The sequence below is a fragment of the Sceloporus occidentalis genome, unplaced genomic scaffold (genome assembly GCF_023333645.1).
Source record: "Sceloporus occidentalis isolate IW3139 unplaced genomic scaffold, rSceOcc1.0.p SCAF_1, whole genome shotgun sequence".
Classification (NCBI taxonomy): Eukaryota; Metazoa; Chordata; class Lepidosauria; order Squamata; family Phrynosomatidae; genus Sceloporus; species Sceloporus occidentalis.
In genome coordinates, this window is record NW_028316981.1 from 27853839 (window position 1) to 27881268 (window position 27430).

Consider the following 27430-nt stretch of genomic DNA (forward strand, 5'->3'; position numbering starts at 1 on the left):
TGGGAAACAAAGCGTTGACCAACCTTCAGAGAGACCAAAAGGATTCCCAAAGTGATAGCTTGCTGTGATATCCAAAAGATGAAAAAGGCTAATTTGAACTGATAGTATTTTCTTTGACTTTGCAACACCCTAACAAGATCTGGAGTATGGACAGGAATGGTGTTTAGGAGCACAGCAAGGGATGAAAGGGAATCTAGTCTCATTTGATCTAATTGCTAAAACTCATCTTTTGCTTTTTGGTTTTGTAAGAAATGTAGAGCTGGGAGGGGGTCGCATGTGTCCTCTATCAAACCCTTTAACCCATTGTGTTCAGTCTTCCACATGTCTGGGGTCTATGTGCTATATTCAAACTACCACTTTTTCCAGTGTTTTGCAAGTCATTGCAGCCTTTACAGCTCAGGCTGGCTTCCAGCCATGTAATATCAAAACTGGATCATGGGGATATCTGGACACCCAAGGAGCTCCCTAAAGCCTTGGAAGGGAAGGAGGGACCTGTGAATGCATGCTCCTCTGCCCTTCCAGCACCTCAGAGTGCCTGCTAGAGCTATTAGAGGCTTTGGAAGGAAGATGGAGGTGCGCACACATGCACTGCTGTCCTCTTCCCACTTTATTCATGAATTTTGACTTTTGCGGGGGAGGGGTCTTGTGACTCTAACCCCTGTGAATGTCAAGGGTCGACGGTATATAAAAGTTCTGGAGAACACAAGATGGAGGATGATGTTGCACTCAGTCTTCCTGACTGGCTTCCCATAGGCAATTGTTTGGCCACAGACTACCAGACTAGATAGGCATTTGGTTTGACCCAGCATGGGTCATCTTATATTCTAATGAAATCACACAGCCAGCATGGAACTGCTGTCACAAAAAATACCATTATCATCTTCTATCCTAAAATATCCAACCTTTTTTCGTTTGTCATCCATGCTTTACAAATACGTTCTTTTACCCCTTCAGTTTTGATTTTCAGATTTTGTTCAAGTTCATGCTCCCACATTTTCTATTTCATTCTTTTAAAATACGTTAACCACACCTCTGAGCCCATGAGCTGCATCATCTAAAATACCACATTGAAAAGGAATCCTTGTGCAGGATTTCCAGGGGGAAACTCTCTTTGAACTGAATTAGTTCTGAGTAAACATGGTTAGAATCAACAATATGTCAGTTTGCATAGAGGTGCTTCTGCATCTTGATAGCCTCTGAGGGACATAGCTGGAGAAGGGAGGGCATGGACTGAAACTTGTGGCTTTGATGCTAGGAATTTCTCCATGCGAAACCCAAATGCAGGTGGAACGAAATGTGAGGCAAAGCTAAATTATGAAACAATAATGAAAGGGAACAGGAAATATCCAGTGCACAGCATTCTCTAGTAAACAGATTTTATAGGACTTCTTCAGGTGTTTCAATTTTTTACAAAACTTCTTGGCTCAGAAGTAATGATGGGGCAAAAATAAATAAATAGTGTGTACAGCATGGTCAGTGATATTTCTGTCATAAACTCTGTAAAGATAATCCGTATCAATACCAAATAGCACACCTTGATTTTGCCATTTTATATAAGAGACACCATTTTACTATGCCATTGTATTAATGGGACTTGAGCATCCATGGATTTTGTTATCCACAAGGGGGTCCTGGAACCAAACCCCAGTGGATAACAAGGGCCTACTGTATTATAGATGGATAGATCCAAGAATAGACCTTTGCAGTTGTACATTGGACTGCTTCTGTACCATGTCTGCAAACTTGTTAGTTCAAACCCTGGCAGCCATCTAGGTACATGTAGAAGTGATCACATTATACCAATGTTAAAATCACTCCATTATTTGCCTGTTAGTTTCTGGGTAAGATGCAAAGTATTACAGCTCTACATAATCTACTACTAAAGTATCTATTGATTGTTTTTCATATGCATTGATTTTATATGCTCTTCCAACTGGTATTGTGTTCCCCCATCTTGAGCTATAGAAAGAGGTGGGTTTAAAAGCATATTATTGTTGTTGTTGAAGCCACTGCCCTGTGTTTGCAAAACCTAAGCAGGGTGTTGACTGACCACGGCTCTTGGAGGGTTTGAAACTGCAGAATTTGTTGTTCTTAGGCATCCAGTAAAGGAAAAGGGAGTTAACTATTACATCATGCCTATTACAGTGTCCTGCAAATGAGTATTTTCAGATGGTGCATACTGCACATACTTGACCTAGAAAATTTGTAGTCTGTAATCAAAGCAGCAAACCATGACAAATGACCATATTACCCTTTATAAAATTTGAATTAAGAGATTGTTGCTTTGTTGTCCATATAATACAGTACTGCTTTTTTCATATATATATATATATATATATATATAATTGAAGGACCGTAACAGTCATCCTTCTGGGGTAAGATTCATTTTCTTCAACAAAGTTCAACATTTTTGTTCTAACTCATATACTTAAGTGTCTCTCTTTCTGTGTATTCATACATTCACACACAGACGGTGTCCAATAGAGCTTGACTTTGCCATTGCTAACTGCGTATTCCATCTTCTAACTGGTATATATAATTTACTTTCTACAATCTGCTATGCCAGATTTTCTATGCATTAGTCTAATTAAGTTAAGCTGGATAATTATGTTTCTGATATCATAATGGTATGCATATAATTCTGCAGATTGTGTTACCAGCTCAGCCAATCCTTATAATGTGATCACTCTATCAAAAAATTCCTCTTTTAGGGCCTTGCAAATGAAAACAAAAAAGTATGTCTACAGTTGACTCTACAAAATGTTACCTTGTGATTCTCTAAAGAGATATTTGAAAACCATTTCCAAAATGCCATGTTATTGTTTATGCAAACATACCAACATAAGCAACAACATATGACATTTTTATGGCTGACAAATTTATTTATTGAAATCTCCCCCCCCCCCCCCAAATCATTCTTCAGTGTTTCTATTTTCAGGAAGGCATTAAAAAAAAGGCAAGTCAGCAAAAGGGAATAGAATAAGCCAATGAAATGGAACAACTGCTGATAGAGCTGAAAACCAAATTAAAGCTGCATCCACTCTGCAGAAATAACCCAGTTTGACACCAGTTTTACTGCCATGGCTCAATGCTGTGATATTCTGGGAGCTGTAGTCTGTTGTGACACCAGGGCTGTCTGATAGAGAAGGCTAAACATCTCACAAAACTACAGTTTCCAGAATTCCCTAGCACTGAGCCAGGGCAGTTAAAGTGGTCTCAAAGTGGATTATTTCTGCAGTGTGTTTTGGACCTAAAATGACTGAAAAACTTTAGCTACATATTTGTGTGGTGCTGAAAATATCAGAGTAGGTATCTGATAAACATATCTGGGTATGTAGTACACATGGCATCACAACTGAGAGTGCTCTTCCTGATCACCATAATCCAGAAGCGAGGAACTAGAATTGCATCAGGACCCAGATTCCACTCTCTCATGCTTATTATCCAAATTTCTAAAGTCAGGATAATAAGCTTCAGAGAAGCCAGAATGGGCCACAAGTCACCATAGACGCTACTTTAACTGTCATGGCTCAATCCCATGGAATCCTGGGATTTTGTAGGGTTTTTTTGTGGCACCAAGCTCAAGTTTCTCACAAAACTACACATCCCATAACACTGAGCCATGGTAGTTAGTGGTGTCAAATTGTTTTATTTCTGCAGTGCAGATAAGGCCAGAATGAGTGAGTCAGAGAGACTCCGATTCACTTACTTCACTTCATCCATAATTTTATATAATTTTGTTATCTCCCAGCCACTCACCTGTTCTCTCCCTACATTTTAACCACCACCTCCCCCAAACCTCTCTTCTTAGAGGAATTGTTCTTTTTGTTCAAAATAGCCATTTACAATGTGAAAGATGTAGTCATTAAAGACAGAGCTTTTCAATTTCTTCCCCCACCCCAGAAGTCAGCATTTCCATTTATTATACCAAATGTGAATTAGAGTTGCTGCTAACTTTAGCCTAAAGCCATGTTAGGCCAAAACATCTAAGGGAAGTCAAGGGAAACCATGTATCCTGAAGTCATTCCATAGTCCCTTATCAATGAACCACAAAAATATTACAGTTTGTTAGTCAAGTCAGCCCTTTGTATGTCAGTGTATGGCTTCTCACCAAATTTGGGTTGGGAGTATTAGTGGGGGAAGAGGCCTGCAGCCAGTCATTTTACAAAGGAGGAGATGAAAGCGCTGGGAGTCATCATTATAGAACAGCCAGGGTATGAGTACAGGCACTCTAATCATGTTTAAAGTTATTGAATTGTATTACTCAACGTGAGCAATTGGGGAGAATGTTGCTCCTACTTTCTTCCTTTTATCAATAAAAGGCTAGAGTTTGGGGGGACTTCAGAAATGTATTGTACCTGAATGTATTGTACCTGTGTATCTGAGAATCTCTGAAGCAGAACTTAGAACTTTTGCCTAAGAAATCAATTTATTTCATTAATTGTTAGTGACCTTCAGGAATGAATTCAGCATTGTTGACATTGCTACAAGATTTCACTATGTTACTCATTATGTTAACCTTAACTATTAATTTAACTTTAAAAAGAAAGGAAAAGAATAAGTAGCTGGAAAACCAGTTCCATGCAAAACCTTGAAGAATCTGTGCAATCTGTTCTCCATATAGTTAACTTTCCGAGTGTCCTCTGATTTGGAGGAAGATCCCTTCCCATTTCCTCTGTTGAAGTAAGGCTCAACTGTATATCCTGTCACCTTTGGAGGCCATTTTGGCCTTTGAGGGCAGCAACATGTGCCATGACTGCACTGATGGAAAAACCTGACTTATCACTGGGGATTCTGGATCCATGGGGAAGACAAGCTGTCCGTGTACCCAGCACCCACAATGGGCCAATACAGGCCGCACTGTCTGCACACTCCCCCTTCCATCCTGGCTCTGGTCCTATTAAGATGCAGTATATGCTGGAGGAACTGCACGGACATGAAAGTGTCAGTGTTGTGGTGGGAGCTGGAATTTCTGGGTTAGAAGAAGTCAGTGGCTTGTCCAGCCAAGGGTGCTTCTTGACCTACCCACCTGCTGACACTCCTCAATTGTCCCCTCACCTGTACACAGTCTGTATGCTCAGGGGATTCTTCAGATTTTCCGACTTTATTCAGAGCAAACAGGAACCCAGGCTTGCCAGTTGAGGCAGCTGAGGGTGGGTCAGGACAAGGAGGAGGAGGGAGAGATGGAGCACTGCCATTGCTGTTGCTATGGACGGCAAAATGAGGGGCACAGGAGAGGGCAGCCCATCTGTAGGAGGTGTAGAAGAAGCCTTCCTGCCATGCTATCACCCTTCCTCTATTGTTGTTGTTGTAGTGTGCCTTCAAATCTGTCATGGGGTTCTCTTGCCAAGGTTTGTTCAGAAGGAGTTTGCCTTTTCTTTCCTTCTCCTCCTCTTCCTCTCTCTGTGGCAGCCGTTCTTCCTCTCCCCCCCCCCCCAGTTTGAATGACAAAGGGGAGTAAAAGGGGAGTAAATGGCCCCCGAGAGATTTGATCACAAAATAACCTGGTTTCCACACCGGATTATTTTGTAGTGGGAATGAGCCCTTGGTTTCAGTTTTGTAGACTCATTTCCATGGCAGAGACTGCAATGTGTGGTGATGGAAGACCCATTGGGAGAAGGAACAGTAAAATTGCTCTTTGGATAAAATTCTAACTCTACAAGAGTGTTCCACTACTTCACCTTTTTTATGCCTCCAGAGGTCTAGCACTTTCATTTATAACAGGTCAGCAGCTCAGTGCGGAGCTCCACATCAACACCCTCTTCTTTCATGTCAATCTTACTTGCTTCAAAACTGTGAGTAAAAAGTCTAGGATGTTACAGATTACAAAAGGAATTGTGGGTAGTTGCAACAATTTTGAAAAGCCTGACCGAGTATTTGGGATGAAATGGGCAGTTGGGAAATTAGATATAATAAGGGTTAAAAAGTGCTTAAATGACAGTGTTTATCAATCAATCTTGGTGAAAATAGGAGAAGCCTAGATGGAAGTGGTGCCAGTTCTTACAGTATAGTTTTTACAGCAGGAATGACTCTTGCGCTGGTGTGTTACTGAGTTGGTATTTATACTAGTGCATGAGCCACTGGGTTGTCCTTTTAGTTAATGAATTAAGGCACAATCATAAATGAACTGTTGGCTGTACAGAAGATGAGAGCTATTGATTTTTGTGAGGGGAAACTGATATGAAGTTTAAGCAAGGAGCAAAGCATGCTTTAGGTTTGTTTGATTTTGTGTGAGAGTTTGTGAAAACAGTAATTCAAGCTGGCTATCAAAATGACAGTGGCTCTATGCTTGTTCTTCACAGGCATGGATTCTCAGCATTATAAGCAATAATCAGAGTGGCCAGGTATCCCAAAGAAGTAAAATATGCCTGTAAATATTAGTAACTATCATGCAATTCAAAAGATTTTTTTTTAAAAAAATTACAATTTCATGGCAGCTTCTCTTTATGGGACACTGTTTAACATGACAATTATCTTTAATGAATTAACCTCGGAATCTGGCTCAGGTAAAACAGTCTTGAAAGGCTTTTCCTCATCCACAGCCCACTTGTAACTAATTTCATTTTGTAATTCTTCCTCAATTAACATTTTTTACCTGTATTTCACACATGAGCAGCTGCATCACTGAAATATACAATCCTTTCCCAAAATTAATAGCCAACACGTTCTCTCTCCTCTCTTTTTAAATTTTACATATGAAAGGGAATGTGGAGAAGAATTCTCACTAATATTGCAAACCAATTAAAATGCTTTTCTTAACACTGTCTCTGCAGCCTCTCAGATGTATATATGAGCAAAAATAAAAAAGGACCTGACAAGTTCCCACATATTAATTGCTTGGAAATGATTGGTATGCAACAAAACTGAAGGAGGTGGAAATGAGCAACCTTCTACAACTCTGTGGCAAAAAGGTTTAAACTGTGCACATCAAACAAATGCTTTAAATGAGATGACTAATTTTTTTAAAAACATCTGGAGATGCCAGGTCTCCTCAAATGTGTAAGCAAACAAATGCTTCCTAAAGGGGAAAGGAATTACTACTTTTGAACTCAATTTGCAGCAAATTGACTGAGTGGAAGACAAAGGGGGAAAGTGAGAGGAAGAGAGAAAAACTAGGTCATTTTAAAACCAGCTTATAAAATGGGATGGGAGAGGAGTTACTGGGACTGTACCTGCCAAATTGGAACATTTAGAGGGTGTGTAATAGCGGTATAGCTTTTTGGCAGGCAAGCTCAACCACAGGAACCAACAAAGGTCTGAACTGTGATATGCAAGCTTTCCCTTGTTTCAGTTCAGATTGGGACCAACAATACTATAGTAGTGATGCACACACATCTTCCAACCATGGCTCCTTGTGTAACCATGCATAACAGAAAAATATCAGGAGGCTTGCAGTTTGAAGCACTACACTATATACATGGCGAACATGGTGGAATGATCCCATACTGGCTCAACATATTCCGTGAGCACAGAATACTGACTAACCGTTACACGCGTTGGTGGAAGAATGAAAAAACCAATAAGGGAGGCTAGAAAAACTTGTGATAGTTTCACCTTAGAGTCTCCATAAGTTAAAATCAGCTTGAGGGAATGCAACAACAATAAAAGAGCTGTGTAGGATTCTGAGCCCTATCCCCTAAGTATCTCAGACAACTCTTTTAAAGACATACTCAGAGATGATACCCTGCTCTACTGGCATCAGAGCTGCTAGAAATCTTCGGTCATCAATCTTACATCCTCCCCTCCACACACCTTTTTCTACAACTTACAATGAGGATTAAAAAAATGCTAGGGAGAGAACAGCCACCTTCAATGAGACCACAAATCCCTTTGTCTAATGTATACTGTGGCTGCTGTTAATGTTCTGGCAAGGAGATATGGCTGATATGCCTTACCAGGGGTTCAAGATGCCTTCTTTTTTCCTGTTTCACCTACAAATGCAAAAAAGGAGTAGGCATATGAGGAAGTTGCCTTATGCCAGATCATATCTTCACTCCAACTAACTCATGGGTGGCTGGATGTTGTGCTTGTGAAATCAAATTTTGCTTTTTTATTAGGGTACATCTACATGAGCCAAATGAAGTGGTTTCCCCTCCCCTGTCCTCACAACGACCTGTCCTCAAGACACAGAGCCACATCCCCAATTAGTGTGCAGATTGTCTTCATGATATAAGGCCAGTTCCACACTGAATCCGCCTTATCCCTCTCTTAAACCAGTTTTTAAAAGTGTACCTTGTGCTCTAGATTTTGCAAGACAATCTGGAGCACTCCATAGTGACTCCGGGCAGCTGTCTACACATGTGTCCCTACTGTGTCATCCAATGTCACTACTGCTGATGTATATCACTCCCTCTGAGGTCACAATGAGGTGCCCAGCCATGCGACTGATAATTCTTATAGCTGTTTTGATCAAGTTTTTAATAATGCTGATGTTTAATTCCATTGTAACTTTTGTAAATTAATGTTTTACTATAGTTGGATCCCATTTTGGGAGAAAGGTGGGCTATAAGTGCAATAAACAAACAAACTATTATGCCTGTGCTGTAGTGTGGAGTGTAGTGTGTGTGTGAAAGAGAGAGACAGAGACAGATAGATAGATAAATACTGTATTGTATAATTTGTAGAGTAGCTGCATAGAAAAAAAAGCACACAATATTCTTTCCAGTTCTTTTCCTCAGTGATTGTCATTATAATGAGGTGGTGCGCACAGGCACAGAGGCATAAAGCTATGTCTATATGGTTGCATAAACATATTTTATTCAGTATATTCATTTTTGTAACAAGCGCAGCCTACTTGGTTACCCAAGTGAAAATGTGCCTTGAACAATGATGTTTTCATTAAGAGAAGCCGCAATTCCAATTCTTACACAAAGCACTGTTAACTTTGTTGGCAGCAGAGTCAGTATACTGCGGAGACTACATTTTTCACTATTGCCTCTCAAATTGAGGGCACCCTGCAGTGGGTTCTCAAATCTAAATCAAGTTTAAATAAGCCAATCCTAGCAAATGGAAGAAAGTCTATTATAATCAACAGTGGAAATATCTATTTAGGTTAGCAGGCCCAGGAGCTACCATCATTAGAAACTGTGGGTTTTATTATTATCCTCATCGTGCAGTGCCTTCTAGTCTTTATTGGAAGAAACTTGACATTTTAACATTTTATTCCCTTTGTTCCAGCAGACTCCCACAGTGAATCTAACCTTTGCAGCCAAGAAGAGGCTTCATATCCAATACAAAGATGTCATACAGAAAGACTACATGAGCACAGTTGTAGTGACGGGTGTGTCAAGAGAGGAAGAAAGGAAGGCAGGCACCTGATGTTGAAGCAAACACTCTGGCACACTAAGAATACTTACAGAAATCTACATTTTTTTCAGAGACAGATTCTCCTTCCCTTGCCTCACAAGCTTGACTAGAAGGCTCTCCTACAACCCCTACAACTGAAACCACAAACCCAAGGCAAGGTAGTGAAATGACACATGTATTATGACACAAGAAAATCGTGTTTGTTTGTTTATTTGTTTGTAAATGCATATTGTGCTATTTAAATTCATTTGCCTCTTTCAAGAAAGTTAAAATAAAATAACAGATTTAACTTTTTACTTATTTTATTACTTCATGCACTAATAAATAATGTCCAAGGTTTCCTCCATACTAGGTGAGATTATGAGAAGAGCTGCTGCAGTTCTAAAAAAAAAATAGGCTGCATCCACACTGCAGAAATAATCCAGGCTGACACCACTTTAAATGCCATAGCTTGATGCTATTGAACTCCAGGAACTAAAATTTTGTGAAGCATTTAGCCTTCTCTGTCAAAGAGTTATGGTACCACAACAAACTACAATTGCCAGAATTACACAGCATTGAACCATAGCAGTTAAAGTGGTGCCAACCTGGATTATTTCTGCAGTGCAGATGCAAATTTACTGTATTAGGTGTTACATTAAATTTGATGGGATAAGCTTCCATGTCTCATACTGTGTTCATATTTCAGAAATTGGCAAGGTCAATTGCAACTCCCATCTTCAGTTTTGGCCAAGCCATAGCCATCTACCTGCAGCCTTCTAAAATGTTAATGAACTGATCATTTTCACAACAGATAAGCAGGTTAACTCTCTCTCTCCCACCCCATACCTTTCAGAGAGCTGTGGGAAATGGTTTATTTTTGCTCTGGTAGTGGTTCACTGAGAGATAGCAAGCCAGAAAAAAGCTGCCTGACTTTCCCAGATGGCAACTTTGCTGGCTGGGGCATGAACAGAGTGTCAGAGGTCACCCTTCAGGGAAAACAGCTGGCTTATTGTTCCTAGTATGCAGAGCAATCCCATGCTTGCTGGAAAGAAGCAGGAAGTTTCAGACAACCTGGTTCAAGCTCACTGGTTGAGGCACCAACTGGAGTGAACTGCTTCTGTCTTCACTCTGGTCAGGCAGGTGTGTTTTTGGGCTATCTGCTCACTTGCACATCAGTCCAGCTTGGACCAGCATCCCATCCACCCTCTGCTTATTGCCAGGCAGGCACAGCAACCTTGCCATGGGAGGCTGGTTTCTAATCTGAATATCATGTAATAATCTGTCATCCTATGGCCTGGGAGGAAGTGAATAGGCTGGCCCAACTCCATCAGGGACTAGCCTGAAGATAGAGGCTCCTCCCTCCATAACTGTCATCCTTCGGCCTGTGAGGGAGGGAATAGGCTGGCCCAGCTCCACCAGTGCTAGCCTGAAGAAGAAGAGCCCTCCTCTAGTCCATCTGCCTTGGTCCAGGCATCAGAGGGAGAGAAGAACCACTGGACTTCATCCCCTTTCCCACCACCATTCCCTTCTCCTTTTCTGTCATGTCTTTTAGATTGTAAGCCTGAGGGCAGGGAACCGTCTTATTAAAAATAGTAATTGTAAGCTGCTCTGAGAGCCATTAGGGCTGAAGGGCGGGGTATAAATAATGTAAATAATAATAAATAAAAATAATGTAGCCACAAATGCATTCATTTGGGTTCTTTGTCACAACTGAGGATTCCTGGTTGCATTTCACATTCAGAGGAGTGGCTGGTATGGGTCCTGGATGCAGGACATTGTTCACCAGTGTCCATCAAGCAATGGTAATGCACAATAGTCCTCCTATGAGAGTTGGCAGGTGTGGGGCAGAAATTGTGTTATTCGGGTGGGGTCGAATACCTTTCTAGCATTCCCCAGTGACAGAAAGATCCCATAAGGTGCCAGATCAGTGGGTTTTCTCTTGTCATCCCATTGGTTTGGCACCTGGCTATAGTTATGGGCTCATCAAGCAAGAAGCGGGTTGGTTGATGCCTGGATCCAAACCCATACATTTGTCAACTCTACTTACACCTATAATCAACAAAGTTGTGGCCATTTTTTTTCTCCACTCATTTGGCATCTGTGACTATTGACATGGATTGTTATCACCTTTGGATGAGCAATATGCAGCTTTCCCTGTTTGACCATCAATTGGCTGAGTTCCAGTAAAGCTCTGGTAAAGAGAAATGTCCTGTCAACATATTTATTCTGGATCCTCGCAGGACAGAGCCATCCTGCAGCAACGGACAGTCCAGCACCCAGAGATTTTGCTTCTTAGCTGGCAGGGGAGATACCATGATCATGAAGGTAACTTTCCTAGGGTGAGGCTCATCCATTGCACTCCAGGTGTGTTGACCCCTGCAATTTCTCCAAATGAGGGAAACTCAACTGCATAATTTGTGGTAGCTAGTGGCCTTCTTAGTTTGTGAGAGGGTGGAACTGCAAACATCCAGCATGGAGAATGGGGCAGTGGTGCATCTGTACTTGCACAAGGAGTCAGATAATTTTCATGTAAAGTTTGCAGAAGTTCAGCCACTTACACAACTGACCCAGTTACATCCTGGTCCTAGCTAGCAGGGCCTAGTTGGAACTCAGTTTTGAAGAGTAGTGTGGAGTAAGTGGAGTAGTGTTTTGGACTCTAGAGAAGTCATAGGGGAAAAGATGCTCCAGATATAGATGTGTCAAAGGAGAAGAAGGAAGAAGAATTCTGTGTCGCTACTAAATCATATGGGAATGAATTGTTTTAAAAAAATTCTCAGCTATACAAACTGTTTTCTAGTTCAGAATGTAAAACATCACTTTGCCATCCAAAGCAGCATCTCTATTATCATCAAATTACCCCAACAAAACATGCAGAGAGCTCCACAAATATCAACCTTTTGAAATTGCCACAGACATATATTCAACTATTTTCTGATGGCTCAGCCACATGATACAATCCATTTTCTAATACATCTCCCTCAATAAAAGTGAAGCAGAACAACAGATATTCCAGAGTAATTTCACTATAAAATGTACAATCACAAATAACACATCAAACCCAGTGGTTTTCTATTTTGCTTCTGTTTTTTGTGCAATTCTGAAATGACAGTAAGGAAAAGCAGACGGCTGTTTGACATCTTCTGTGTATGGAGGGGAGTGTATTCCCCAGGCTGACCAAGATATTGTGTTGCCATCCATGTTCAGGTAAAGCAAGGCCAGCCAAGTTAATTTGGTACATATGGCAGCAAATCTCATAAGCCCCTTTCATTCTCCCTTGTTGAAAAATCAACAACAATGTTCACAAATAAAAAATATTTAACAACTTCCTTCATTTCTATTGAATCTCCAAAACTATTGCTTCCTCAACAGAACCTCACTCTGACTAATGGTACGGCCAGCTTTGTGTGTTCTGCTGTTATATTTTTTTCTACTATTTCTTTATGTGCACCTGGGTTTGTAAATATATAATTTATTGTATGTCAATAAAACACCATAGATGCTCATTATCTATTTTTCATTCTACCATTCCATCCTATCCAGGGGCAATGATTTAAGATCAAAACTTCTACGTTCTCAAAAACAGAAAATTAATTGCTATCCAATTCTAGCAGTTGCATTTCCCAAGAAGATTCACTGAAAGCACCAAATACTAGTCATAATAGGATTGCTGCCTGCACTTTAACTATACAGCTGTTCTCACACAGAGAACAGGGTTTTCTTGGCAAGATTTGTTCAGAGGGGGTTTGCCTCCACATCCAGAGTTGTAATCCAGTGCTCAAACCACTATACCATGTTGGCTCTCAGGCAAAGAATTAAAGAATTAAAAAAATTTAAAGTGTGGGGGGAGGAGAGAAAAAGATGCACTCAGCCATCCAGGAGGAGGGCATTGCATACGTGCTTTATATCCTCAAATAAATAATGTGACTGATGAATTGTGTGTACAATCATGTTCGTGATGCTGAAATGGAGCTGGCACATGACTTGGTCCTTGCCATGCTCAGAACAGCTGTGTTTATTAAATGTGGCCAGTGCAGCTGGGAGAGAATTTCACTTGTGTTCCATTTCATTTCATTCCAGGACGAATGCATTTGACCATATTCCCAGGTTTCTTCATTTTGGAGATGGAAAAAACCTGAAATGTTGGGGAAATTAAATGTTGTAAAAAGCAGTAGATCCATCACTGTGGGGCAGCAAATCCAGTCTCAGTTTTACTGCTGTTCCTCCAACTGCTGTGAGTTGAATGGGAGCTCTGTCAGCCCTAAACCTAGTACTGAAAGAGTAGTTGCAGTGGCTGGCAGCAATCCATGCTTAATCCTCTGGACTGCCACATGCCTCTACTGTTCACTATGGAAGCAGAGCTTTTTCTTGTACATCTACTGCCAAAGCGAGGCAAGCTCATTTACAAATGGAATTGTCCTCCTGGGAACCTCATGAAAAAAATAATTCCACACATAATTGAAGTCCATGGGGAGCACACTCCATCCATCAGCACAACTGGGAGATATCAGCTTCTCTGCCACAGCCACTAAATTCACCCCTAAAACCTGCCCTGGTGGACTGAGAAAGGCCTGTTTTTTATTTCTCTACAGTGTGATCTGGGTGTTATGGAAGGGAAGAAAGTTCTTTTGCACTGGAATCAAGGGCTAGTGCACAGGCATGTTCTTTTGTCAAAGAGACGTAATGCAGAATTTGAAATTTTGGAGTATCCTATCATATTTAATATGATATCCCCTCCAACATTTTACAGATGAAGACCAGGAAACATGTAGCCATGTAAATCACAGTTAGTTGAGATGGCAAAAGTTATTAATGGTGAAGAACACATAAGCTAGTACCAGCTGCCTGTGTTGGTGTCTGCACAGACTACTCTGGGAGCAGCCCAGAGCATGCTGGCCCTATTACCCCAACATTACCTAGGCACTCCAAAATGATGGTGGGTAGCTGTTTGCACAAACATCCTGTTGTGTTGCCCATCTCCATGAATCACTCACTCTGAGGCCATAAACAAGGTGCACAGCATCAATCACATTCCTGGACACCTCATTCTGACCTCAGAGGGAGCGACTTGCAGTGGCAGCAGTGTGCAGCACAGTAGGTCGCATGTGCAAACAGCCACCTGCTGTCACTCTGGAGGGCTCCAGATCGTCTAGGAAGATCTGGAGCAAAAAGCAAGTTTATTTAATTTGTCTTAAGGGTCGTATACCAAGGGTTCAGTGTTGAACTGGCTGTACGTTGTCTGGACAGTTCGCACTAGAAATGGGGATTGGGCTCTGCATTATTTGGGTTGATCTCCAAAAGGACAGGGAAGGACCATGGTATGACACGTTCTGAGTCTACAGGAAGGGCAAGAGTCCATCTCTTGTCCTCTCCTGCCCTCCCCCACTGAGTTAATTACATTGTGTTTCTTTCCATCCATTTGTAATTGAGCGCAAATGACTTTTCTGTTTTTAACAAGATATTTGCACCTACTCAAATAACCTGAGAAGAAAAGGAAGAAAGTGGGAGGAGAAGGAGGAGGAGGAGAGAAAAAGTGGGACATTTAAAAATCATTAGAAAAGGAGGAATGCCAGATTAATCAGGACTGTCCCAAAGTGGGAGAGTTGGAGGGTATAGTGTTAATAATATTTCAATAAAAGTTCTGCTTGTACCCACAGCTGTACCATACCGCAGTGACATAACCACAGCAATCATTTCTCTGAAGAGAAATGTCATCAGCTGGATGTATGAATGGCTTGGGGCCAGGCTGCAAATAATCCAAAGGTTTTTGAGATTGGGGGAAAAAAATGAGAGAGGGAGAGAGAGAAAAGAGAGAGAAGCAGGTCTTTTATGGAAAGAACTGATTTAAAAGAGGGCCTGTATAACCCAAGCTATGACACCCCTCTGGACGAATCAGCCATGGTTGCTGCTTTTCACTTCTCACATGCAATTAAACTCAAGGAGCCCCTTAAGAGTACTGCAAAATAAGGCAGAAAGAAAAGCAGCAAACTGTTTTGCCCCTGGGAAATCTATTTAAACAGCAATGAAAACATGAAATTATAATACAAAAAATATATTAAAATTATACTGAAACAGAAATAAATGTTTCCTGGGTAGATAGGGTATCATTGACATTTTGGTCAAACATGAAAAACCTACAAACAAAATCTAGCTCCACAGAGTCAAAGTTTGCCTAACAGGAATCTGGAGCACCAAACCAGAGGCTTGGAAAAGTTCTTTTTTTGGACTACAACAAAAAGACCATGATAACCAGAGAATTCTGAAACTTAGTCTCCAAATGTGGAAACTTTACACACTATCTGAACAGGGAACTTTTCCAATAACTCCACTTTTTCATGTGCTACATTCACAAGCCCATGGTGAGTTACCTTCTGTTGTAGATCCAGGAGGATCATAGTTCTGTGTATCAGAAATAGGTATTGTAAGGACACACATATCATGTTATATGTGGTTTTAGGTGTTAAATTCCCAAAATGTTAGGCAATACACTAGGGTTGCTTTAAATGGGGGGTGGCTGACTATGCATTGTCTACATTTTCCAGGCATTTGTAATTTATTATTTTTAAATATTTTTAAAATGTGTGGTTTTAGATGTTTGTGTTTTTATGTAGGCTGTTAGCCAGCAGATGAGAAACCACTCGGGGTCAGGGGCTTTCCCAGCAGTGATCACCAATTAACAGACACTAATCCTCTTTTGCATATCTTCCTACCCTGAGGCCCTGCCATCAACAACAGAACAATACACAGATTAACGTGGGAATCACTCCTCCTTACCCAGGGTCACACAAGAGGTGGTATGATAGCCCTGTTTAAATACTTGAAGGGATGTCATATTGAGGAGGGAGCTAACTTGTTTTCTGCTGCTTCAGAGAACAGGACCCAGAACAATGGATGCAAGCTACAGAAAAAGAGATTCCACCTCAACATTAGGAGGAACTTCCTGAGAGTAAGGGCTGTTCGACAGTGGAACAAACTCCCTCGGAGTGTAATGGAGTCTCCTACCTTAGAGATCTTTAAACAGAGGCTGGATGGACATCTGTCGGGGATGCTTTGATTTAGATTTCCTGCATGGCAAGGGGTTGGACTGGATGGCCCTTGTGGTCTCTTCCAACTCTAAGATTCTATGATTCTAGTGTATATACACACACACACACACACACACACACACACACACATTCTCTTCCAGGTCACCATTCTCTGAAGATGCCAGCCAGAGATGTTGGCAAAATGTCAGGAATAAACTCTTCCAGAACATAGCCACATAGCCCGAAAAACCCACCAAAAAAAAAAAAAAAAAAAAAAAAACCTATTTTAAAAATGGGTGGAAAAGTGGGATGGCAAAGGATTAATTGGGACTGTCCCTGTCAAACCTGGAATAGTTGTAGAGGATGAGCTATATTGTCTTCAGACCAAGCTAAGCAGCATGATTATCCAGGCATCTAGGATAGATTTCAACTTGCCAACCTTCAGCATCACTAACCTTTACAGCTTATTTAATTAACTATTATCAGAGGCCTGAAGAGCATTCCAACGGCTGCAACAACTATCAGTCATTTTGTTTAGAGGAGCGAAATTCCATTACAGTTAAACAGTGAGAAGGTGTACCAGCCTTCAAGCTTTTATTTCATTTTGCTTTTATTTTGGATAGCACGGGTGACAATTAATGTCCCTGCATGGGGAAAAACGTGGACTTTCTGCAAAGAGCTAAATCTGTTAAGAATCTTTGACTCATGCATGGTCATGAGGAAACTTTGCAGAAACCTGGCATACGATTCCATGCTGCCAGGAGCAGAACATTTTGTATTCTGGAAATTAAAACCATAACCCCTCCTGAGTGACTTGCTCATTTCCTTGATTTAATGCAAAACGCCACCTCTTTACCCTCCCCTTCTCCCCCACGATTGTTGCTAAGATTAATACTGCGTATTCATTAGCAATCAAATGAAGTAGCAAGGGTTACACTGTCTCTTAATGGCATACTTTTAAAACTTCATAGTAAAATGAATCTCTTTTAAATAGCAGCACTTTATACAGTCCCCCCCTCCAAACCACCTGTCAAACTTGAAAAGAAACAGCTGACTGAATAATGAAAACAAATAAAGGTTTTGGCAACTATCTCATTTTGCCTATGGAATTTATATGGTTACCTCTCAAACTATTACCATAATTATATAAAAGTTACCCATGAGCTTTATGGTAGATATTTGAATTCTAGATAGAGAATAGAATGATCCATACCAATAATTCTGCATATTGATGGACAGATGAAAGAGTAAGAGTTTTGATGTGAAGTCAAAGGCTTTCATGGCCGGCATCCATAGTTTTTTGTGGAGGGGTTTTTTGGGCTATGTGGCCATGTTCTAGAAGAGTTTATTCCTGATATTTCGCCAGAATCTGTGGCTGCCAAAGTGGTCTCAAACTGGATATGGAAGGAGAGGGGGAGCCAGTGAAGGGATGATAATAGTGGAGAAACATGGTCAAAGTGGCGAGCAGATGTAATAAGGTGTGCAGCTGAATGCTGGACAGAAATTAAAGGACGGAAGTGAAAGAGAGGAAGCCCTGCCAGAAGGAGGCTACAATAATCTACTTGTGAGATGCTATAATGAGAATGATCCTAAAGTGGTGATAATCTTTACCATTTGGACTTACTCTACTCAGAATTCTCACGTGGTTGTTTTGCCTAGAAAACAGCATTTTTTCTATTCAGATAGTGTATATACTCATGTATAAGTCTAGATTTTAGTAAAAAAAATTGACCCCCAAAACCTGAGTCGACTTATCCACAGGTCAATGTAAGTACTGTACTTTAACTTTTATTTAAAAAGGAACCATGCCCTATTGAAAAGCAAGAGTATAATCTGTCCTCATAGCATTGACTCCCCGCCCCTCTACTCTCTCATTCATCCAGCCTTTAGGATAAGCACAAACAGTTGTGCCTGCTGGAATTTTGTAAGTTGTTTGGCATTGTTTTCCTTGCTTCATCCTTTGCATCCTTTGTCACATGCCCCTAGGTTTTACCCTCATCTTATCGATGGGTCATATCAAAATCCATAATTTTGGTCCCCAAACCTACCCTCGACTTATACATGAGGTCGGCTTATAGTCGAGTATATATAGTAAATAATATTATTTTGTGCAATGCAGTAAATACCGTTTTCTGTGCAAACCAAGCACATGTGAATTTTGTGTTGAACGAGACTTGAACTGTGCATGGCCATTGAAAATGGCACAGTTTTTGAAAACTTTCTCACAGTGAAATAAAAAAAATGCTTAAAAATTGCTTTTTTCTTCCTTTGAGAAGAAAGCTAATGAAGAATTGCATCCCTACTGCATAGCTTCCACACTCTGGAATTCCATATAGCCCTCAGTTAAAGGATCACAACTAGACATTCAACAAACCAGGATTCCTCTTCTAAGTGCTTAGTTGAACCCTGATCACAAGTGAAGCAATACATGTTCAGTTTGCGAACTGTCCCTTCCCCTGTAAAACCCAAAGTCAACCTGCTATCTATTGCTGCTGGCTAAATTCCACTCTGAGCCATATAAGTATTACTCCTGGCCAAGCTGGGATAGAACAAATTTGGAGTTCAGTCAGTATGCACCTTCTTTCTACATAAAGAATGGCTAGCATTGCCATTCTCACATTGTTAGGTAAGGAACCATGAAACAGTGAGATTAAGAAACAAAAGTCCAATTACTCAGCACAGGAGAAGCTCAGCCGAAACCACTGCGATAATAGAAAAGGTCTTTATTCAATAAAGAAAATGGCTCCATAGTTCAAAGTATGATTAAGTGACAGGATATCATAAGCCATTTTTTGTTTCATAACACCTTTACTAAAAGATACACAAATTAAGGGAAGTGAAAAGTGTATCTTTACTACAAGATACACAAATTATGAAACAATGCTTCTCAAAAACCTTGCTTAAGTTCTCTCACTGGCTGTGCATCTGCACTGCGGAAACAGTCTAGATCAACACCACCTTAACTGCCATGGCTCAATGCTATGGAATTCTGGGACTTGTAGTTTGTTGTGGCACAAATGCTCTCTGACAGAGAAAGCTAAATGTCTCACAAAGCTACTATTCCATAGCATTGAGCCACAGCAGTTAAAGTGGTGTCAACCTGGAATATGTCAGCTGTGCGGATGCAGCCTGGGAGAAGCTTGGATACATGTTTCCATTCATGTTCATTTTTGTTCTTCTAACACTGTAGGAATTGGGTATGCTTCCAATTGCATTGTCCCTCTCCTTTCTTTGCTGGATGAGCAGGAAAAGGTGTCTGGAAGAGTTCAACAGCTCCCTTGATGGTTATTTCTTACTTAAATTAGCAATGTTTCTGTGTATTTTTGGTTCAATCAAAAAGATTGTGTTTCCCCATATTAATCTGCCTGGATGCTGAGATCTTCAGGAGAGTTCCTTATTTCTCTCCTACCTTCTTTGTAGGTACAATTGGTGGGCCTTCTCAGTGGCTGCCCCTAAGCTCTGGAACTTTCTTCCTAGGAAGGCTAAAATGACCCTTTCTTAGCTGTTCTTCTATTGAAAGACAGACTCCCCCCTCCCCATCCCAACAGGCTTTTAGAATTGAATTTTTAAGGAATGGCTGACAAGAGAGTGCTGTAATGCTGAAAATAATACATTTAAAATGATTTAAATTGGACTGCTTTTAATGGCTTTTTGTCATCTTAGGGTTGTGCTTTAAAAAAAAATTTTTTTTGTTATTGCTGCTGTATGCCTTCAAGTCCTTTCTGACTTATGGTGACCCTAAGATGAACCTATCATGGGGTTTTCTTGGCAAGTTTCTTCATCTGGTTTGCCAAGGCTGGGAGAGTGGGACTTGCCCAAGGTCATCCACTGGGATTTCCAGGCCATGCTGGGATTCAAACCCTGGTCTCCAGAGTCATAGGCGGGATACAAACCGCCATATAGTACGTATAGGATACGTACTAGGGTTAGGAAGGGGTGGTGCTCCCGCACCCCCCTAACCCTAGTACGTATCCTATATGTACAAGATGGCGGCGCCCCTTCCACATGGGCGCCGCCATCTTTACGTACTGGACGCATAGCGTCCAGACGTGTCGCGTCCTTTGTGACGTAGTGAGTGCGCCCCTGGCGCCTCGCTACGTCGCAAACGCGACTCCAAAAGAAGCTCCATTTTGGAGCTGCTTTTTTGCTCCGCGCGGAAGCCGCGCAGTTTGGCTGCTGCAGCTCCCGCGCGGAGCAAACGGCGGCGGCGGGGAAGCGCCGCAAAGCGGCGGTTTGTATCCCGCCATAGTCCAACATTCAAACCACTTCACCATGCTGGGTCTCTGTTTTAATATTGCTGACAAACCAATTCTATTTTAATGTTAACTTGTTTATGTTTTTAACATTGATGTAATCATTACTAATTTGTAAACCATCTCAAGTCCCAAGCTGGGAGGAAGGCAGGATATAAATAAATATAAATAACAACAACACAACAACAATAGCCATCTCATTAGCAAGAGCTTCTTGATAACAATTGCAGGGGAAAGGGTTTTTTTTTTTTTTGGCTCCGTCAGTACATGAATGAAATTGTTGGTGGGAATGTGTATGATAAATGTATATATAATGAATATACATAAAGATAATGAATACATTTCACACTGTCCAGTATATTCAAATACAAAAAAATGGAGAGTCAAGCTTTTAGTCAAGGTCACACAGATATTTCTGATAAAGCAGAGAATTTAATCTAAATCTATAGAGATTCATGCATATTCTGTAGACTCCAGAGAGTTACATATGCAGGGTCATTTATCTAGGCAGGCAACTTTGCTTACTCCGCATAATACACAAGTACCTACCACAGCAAAAGCAGAAAGCAAGCAGTAGTCCAACCTTCCACAGAGTCTGCTAGATCATGTACCCTTTGCACAGTGTAGCCCGCACTCCATATCACACGTTATTTAAAGAATGCAATGCAGCATCTATTGAATGCCATACATTTTGGAAACAGGTAATCTAAATACAGTTGCTTTGAGCTGGAACTGGCTATAATTCCAGGTTTATATAAAACTCTGTTCAGTACTGAAAACTGACACATCTCTGCTATAAATAACAGATTTTTAATGGTATCTTGGTATAGCACAGAAAATATCACTGCCTTTTAGCTGATGGGTTCCAGCATCCCCTTATACCAAATAGCTGAATCAGGTCCCTACAATAACAAAGTCTACCCCACTTTTCCTGTGTTGAAAACTGCAAAACCCTGAGGGTTGATAAATAATAATAATAATAATAATAATAATTTTTATTTATATTTCCCGCCTCTCCCTTCGGATCGAGGTGGGATTACATCAGTTAAAATAACAATAAAAGTTACAGTTATTCAGTAAAATCACAATTATTACATTATAACTAAAATAGTGACTTGCCACCTGTTTACCATTCCATTTTCATCGAGAGTAGGGGTCAATCTGGGATTATTTATAGGAGATTGAGTGGGCCCGCCGGAAGAGATCTGTCTTAAGTGCTTTCTTAAAAGCATCTAAGGTGGTAATAAGACGGATCTCTTCTGGCAGGTTGTTCCATAAATTGGGGGCCACGGCAGTGAATGCCTTATGGGAAGTTGTTATTAGCCTTGTTTTTGAGTACTCTAATAAATTCTTCCCTGATGTTCAGAGAGTGCGGGGCGGATTGTGTAGGGAGAGGCGTTCCCTTAAGTAACTCGGGCCCAAACCATGTAGGGCTTTAAAGGTAATAACCAATACTTTGTATTGCGCCTGGAAGCTAATAGGCAGCCAATGTAAAGATCTTAATACCAGTGTAATATGGTCTGATCTAGGTATTTCTGTAATCACAAAAGTAGCCCCATGTAGAGCGCGTTACAGAAATCTAAATGAGAGGTTACCAGTGCATGTACCACTGTTTCAAGGTCCCTCTGGGCCACGTAAGGGCGCAGCTGACATATCAACTGAAGCTGATACCAAGCACTCTTGGCTGTCACCTCCCATCTTCTATTTTAATAGCTACGAGAACAGTACAATCAAATTGAGAGCCCGTGTGGTTTAGTAGTTTTCAGTGTTAGATTGGGATTCTGAGAGACCATTGTTTGAATACCCATTCAGACATGGAAATCCAGTGACTGACCGTGGGCACATAACACTCTCTCAGCCACAAAGGAAGGCCATGGAAACCCACATCTGATAATCCCTGGCCAAGAAAATCCCATGATAGGTTCTCCATAGTGTCACTAGAAGTCAGAAAAGACTTGTAGGCAATAAGAACACCAGTCTAAATTGCTAACAGGAATGTATATTCTACTTTGACTTAAAACCGTTACTAAAAGGCTGGTAAAATGAGAAATATAGTATCTGCTCTGGTTTGGTTCCATGATCCTCATGTACACCAAAATCCCTGGATTCTCAAGACCTGTTAAATACAATAGCATAGTAAAATGTCCCTTATGTAAAATGGCAAAATCAGGCTTTGCTTTTTGGAATATATATATATATATATATATATATATATAAATCCATGGAATTTTTTTGGAATTTTTTTGAATCCGTGGGGAAAAAATCCATGGATATGGAGGGTAGTGCCAAATCCTGTGTTGATAAGCATTAGCACAAGCAAAGCCTCTACTGAAGGCAAGATTACAAAGATTATGAAGGTATAATGAAGAAGAGAATAGTCCCGATTGCATAGTGCTTTAGAAAAGAATGTGATTTTAGCAGAATAACTGCCTGGTGTTATAAAGTCCTGAAACTGACTTCTGTCTACCAGTAAGATGGGTCTAAGATACTTTGCCAACAATGTAAGATCGGGAATATTGTTTTGAGATTGGTCACTCAATCAGCAATCATGGGGAGCTGGGGGAGGAGAGACAGATGACCAGGCAGGAAAATGGAACTTCAAACCAAAGTCCCATGTGTATACAAGCATTAAAATTAAGTGTGGTTCATGGGATGTTTGTAATTTATACAACCAGCTGCTCCTCAGATAACCCCACTGCTATCTGGCAATAATTGGAAACTTCAGAAGATATAGTTGCTGAACACCTGCTCTTAATTCAGCATCAGGTGTTTAATTTTAAGCACCAATAAATCACAAAGTCAGTGTGTTTCCTTATGGAAGCTGTTCCTTCATAAACTGCAAGACAGCTCTCTTGAGATTTAATGCCAAGTGGATATTATTTGATGACATGCATTTCAAAGACTGAGCCTTGTTGTGTCATTTCTGAGAGCTGTTTAATATACGTGTGCTACAGAAGTCACTGGATGGCTGTGTCAAGAGAGACAGGCCTGGTTGTGAAATGGAACAAAAATGATTATTAAAATGATTTGGTGTTGTTGTTTTCAAAAGAACAAAAACAACTGCACAACTTTTTCAGATGAAAAATAAGGTAACCTGATTGATCTATGTGCAAAATGGCTTTGAGGGGGAAAGCATATTTGCATATGTAAACAAATCCTGAATTTAAAAATAACTCTGCAAGCAAACACAAGGAGGCTGCTATGCATCGATGATGGGGTTTGTTTTTCAAATAAAAGAACTCATCACCTGACCTTTGCAGCTGAATGTTAAAGGCCATTAAAAAAGCATGAGCTGAATAAAATTCACATGGCACAGTTCTATAAAACAGCATAGCAAAACCAATGGCCAGATTCAAAGGTGATGGCTTATCCTTTTCCCCCCTTGCTGATCTAAATAATTCAAGCCCCCAGTCCACCCCTGAGGAAATTTAGGACCACATATTTGTCTTCAGTGCACATTTATCTTTGTACTCACACACCTGTGGTACTACAAAATCAAAATATTTTCCTTCAAGTACAAAGAAAATTATATGAACATGAAGTTATATCTAGGGTAGTGGTTCCCAAACATTGGTCCTTCAGGTGTTTTGACTTCAACTTCCAGAAGCCCCATGAAGCTTAGCCAATAGTCAGGAAGTCTGGAAGCTAAAGTCCAAAGCAACTGGAGGACCAAAGTTTGGGAACCACTGATCTAGAGCAGTACTTCTTATCCAGGGGAGCATATTGCCTCCTAGGGGTCCCCAGGACATTCGGGGAGGGGATGCATGTGAAAAATCACATAAATGGTAGGCCACAGAGGGAAGTGAAGAAAACAGAGAAGGGATGTGAATCATTTGAAGAAGCTTTACAATGATATGGAAATTCATTTCCGTGATCTGCTGGACATGGATATTCCAGCCTGGGTAGCTGATCCACTTGCTGTGAATTTTGCTAAGAATAATGTTTCTTTGCAAGAAGTGCCCATAGAACTACAAAGCGACATAACTGCCAAAGTAATTTCAGTCAAGAAAAACACCACTTTTAGATAAAGAGTACAATATCTAAAAAGTTTCCATAGCTTTGGGATAAGGCAAAATTGTTTTTCGTGGCATTTCCTACTTCATATTTGGTAGAATCAGATTTAAGTCATGCGAATTATTTACTCATACTAATGCGGAATCGCCTTAACATAATGGACAGAGGTGATCTTCGGTTGTCCTCCACAGCAATAGAACTGGATCTTGAAACCTACTGTAATCAAAATCCTGATAATCCTGAATCTTACTGTCCTATTAACCTCTATAATTAAGATTACAAAATCTTTACAAAAAGTTTGGCTAATAGATCAAAATCTCTTCTACCAAAATTAATTGGAGAAGATCAATATGGATTTATTAAAGGGAGAGTTCCAATTAGAAATGTTTTCAATGTTATATATCATGCAAAATGACATAAGAGCAAAGTGGCATTAAATAAATTGGGTGTATATAAAGGCTTTGATTCCATAAATCATAACTATCTGTATAAAATTTGTACAGAATTTTACAATTGGTTAGGGAGTCAATTTAGTGAGGTAATAAAAGAAATATATACAGATAATGAGGTTCAAATTATTGTTAATGGGAAAAATTCTAGACATATTAAAATTAAGAGTGGAATAAACAACGATGCCCTCTCTCCCCTTTATTGTTTCTGTTAGCAATAGAGCCTTTGGCAAATGAGAACAGGGATGAAAAAGAAATTAAAGGATATTGTTTTGGTAAAGAAGAATTAAAATTAAATTTATTTGCAGATGATGCATTGATAACTAGTCAAGATCCATTTAGAAGTGTTAGCAAATTTGTAGTAATTGAGAAATTCAAGAAGTTATCTGGTCTTACAATAAACATGCAAAAAGCAGAAATGTTGTATTTAAAGGGAAGAACAGAGGAAAATAAAAATTACTATTGGTTTAAAGTTAGGAATAAAGAATATGAAGTATTTGGGAGTAATTCTAACTAAACATTTGAATAGACTAGTACAAGGCAACTATGGGCCAAAGCAGACAGCCCTGGGGGAACAGCTTGAAGACACACCTTCCAAAGATAGATCGGGCCGCAATGAACACATGCCATGGCCTCAGTCTGTTTTACAGCCAGCTAAAAAAGGAGTGGCAAAGAGCAGCTTCATTTTTGGGCCAGCAAAAGGTAGCTTTTTCTGCCCCACTTAATGGGTAAGGTTAGAAATAAATAATATGGAACACAGTTTGTTAATTAGACTGAGTGGAAAGGGACAGAAACAAGGTAATTGATCACTCTCTTTAGTTTAAATAAGTAGATTTGAGGAAAATGGCAAAATATAACAGTAAATGGAAATTTTAAATGGTATCCTATAGATTCTATAGTATAGAAAGTTTGAATACATGCAACAATGAAGCCTTAGGGAGAACACTAAAGAAAATTTAAAGTGAAGGTTATAGAGTTATAGGTGACCTGTTTGATGAAGAGGGTAAGCCATGGGTAGTGGAGAGACTCACCAACTTAATTGGAAAGAAGTATTGGGTCCATGCAGCTGGAATAAATAAACTGAAGGATATAGTTAAAATATGAAGGAAGATAATTAAACACCAATGGAAGGGATCATGAAAAAGATGTTAAATGGAGGCAAAGGTATCATTGGATTCATATACAAAGTAATATTAGATCAGCAGTTTAAAATCGTAGACATGTTGCAAGGAGTTTGGGAGAGAGATTTAAATTCAACAAGGGAAGATAAACAATTGTGAATACAAGAGGTTAAGAAAAAGTTTGGTATTTTTAGAGAAGATTAAAATTTAAAATTTACTGGAGAAAGGAGGGAAGAAGCTTGAAACTTGGGTTGGGAAATTCTGCTTGAGAAAGTCAAAGGGAATACGGAGTACAATGAAGTCAATAATGTAATTAAATCCATATCCCACATATTGAATGTAGGTTTCTAATTGTAAACAGTGTATTGATTCTAATCTTTAATAAGCTGTGAGGGAGTGCATGGGTATGTGTAACACTGTTTGTATATATGTTAAAATAATTCAATAAAAATGCAAATATTAAAAAAACGGATATAAAAAAGCTTATTTTTGGTCATCAAGAACAAGGGTCAAGTTGACTGAGAAATAATTGACGTATAAATTTTTAGGAAATTGTATTTTGTATAAATCATAAAAATTATGAATAAAAAATGTTCTATTTACAAATAAAACATTTAAATAGCTAACTTTCTACCAGTAGGACAGAGGGATCACAGGAAGGAAACAAGGTCAGAAGGGGGCCATGGCAGAAAAACGGTTGAGAAACACTGATCTAGAGGAAAGAACTGGCAAAACTATATCTTAGAATTTCTTGCCTAAGGAAACCCTATGAAATTCATGGGGTCACCTTATGTCAACAAGCATCTTGAAGGCGCACACACAGAGTGTCAATGTCTATTGCTTTACACTGTTTTGCTGATTGACAACAGAGAAGTTGATTGGACTAGGGTCACCTGTCTTGTCTTATTTCCTTAGGAGTTTTCTCCTTATCCGCTTCAATTTCTTTCAACTCCTACCAAGCAAAATTAACAATGAAAGCTTTCTGAACTAGCTCCCTTGACCTTATTGCGTTTAGGACTGACAAGAGCAATGACTGAAATACATTGTATATGGGTCTCCCTCTCAAGATTGTTCATGAACTGCATTTGGGTCAGAAATTGGAGGCTATGATATTCATGATACTGGCTACTGAGAAAATATATTTCCAGTGTGGAAAATAATGTAATCTAAAGCATAATTGAAATGGCTAGTGTTTACATATAAAATAGGAGTACAAAATAATGCAGTTCAAGTTGAATCAGTCTGGAGACCACTCAGTTTGACACAAATTTAAATCTAAATAT

At 39.9% G+C, this 27430-nt stretch overlaps 1 protein-coding gene and 1 pseudogene across 2 annotated transcripts in view; one reads left to right on the forward strand and one right to left on the reverse strand.

The window, feature by feature from the left end:
• The window catches only part of FHIT (fragile histidine triad diadenosine triphosphatase), a 1019791-nt gene that overhangs the window by 40934 nt on the left and 951427 nt on the right, over positions 1 to 27430 (reverse strand). The window lies entirely within an intron of this gene.
• LOC149321280 (U1 spliceosomal RNA) lies at positions 11577 to 11749 on the forward strand (annotated as a pseudogene).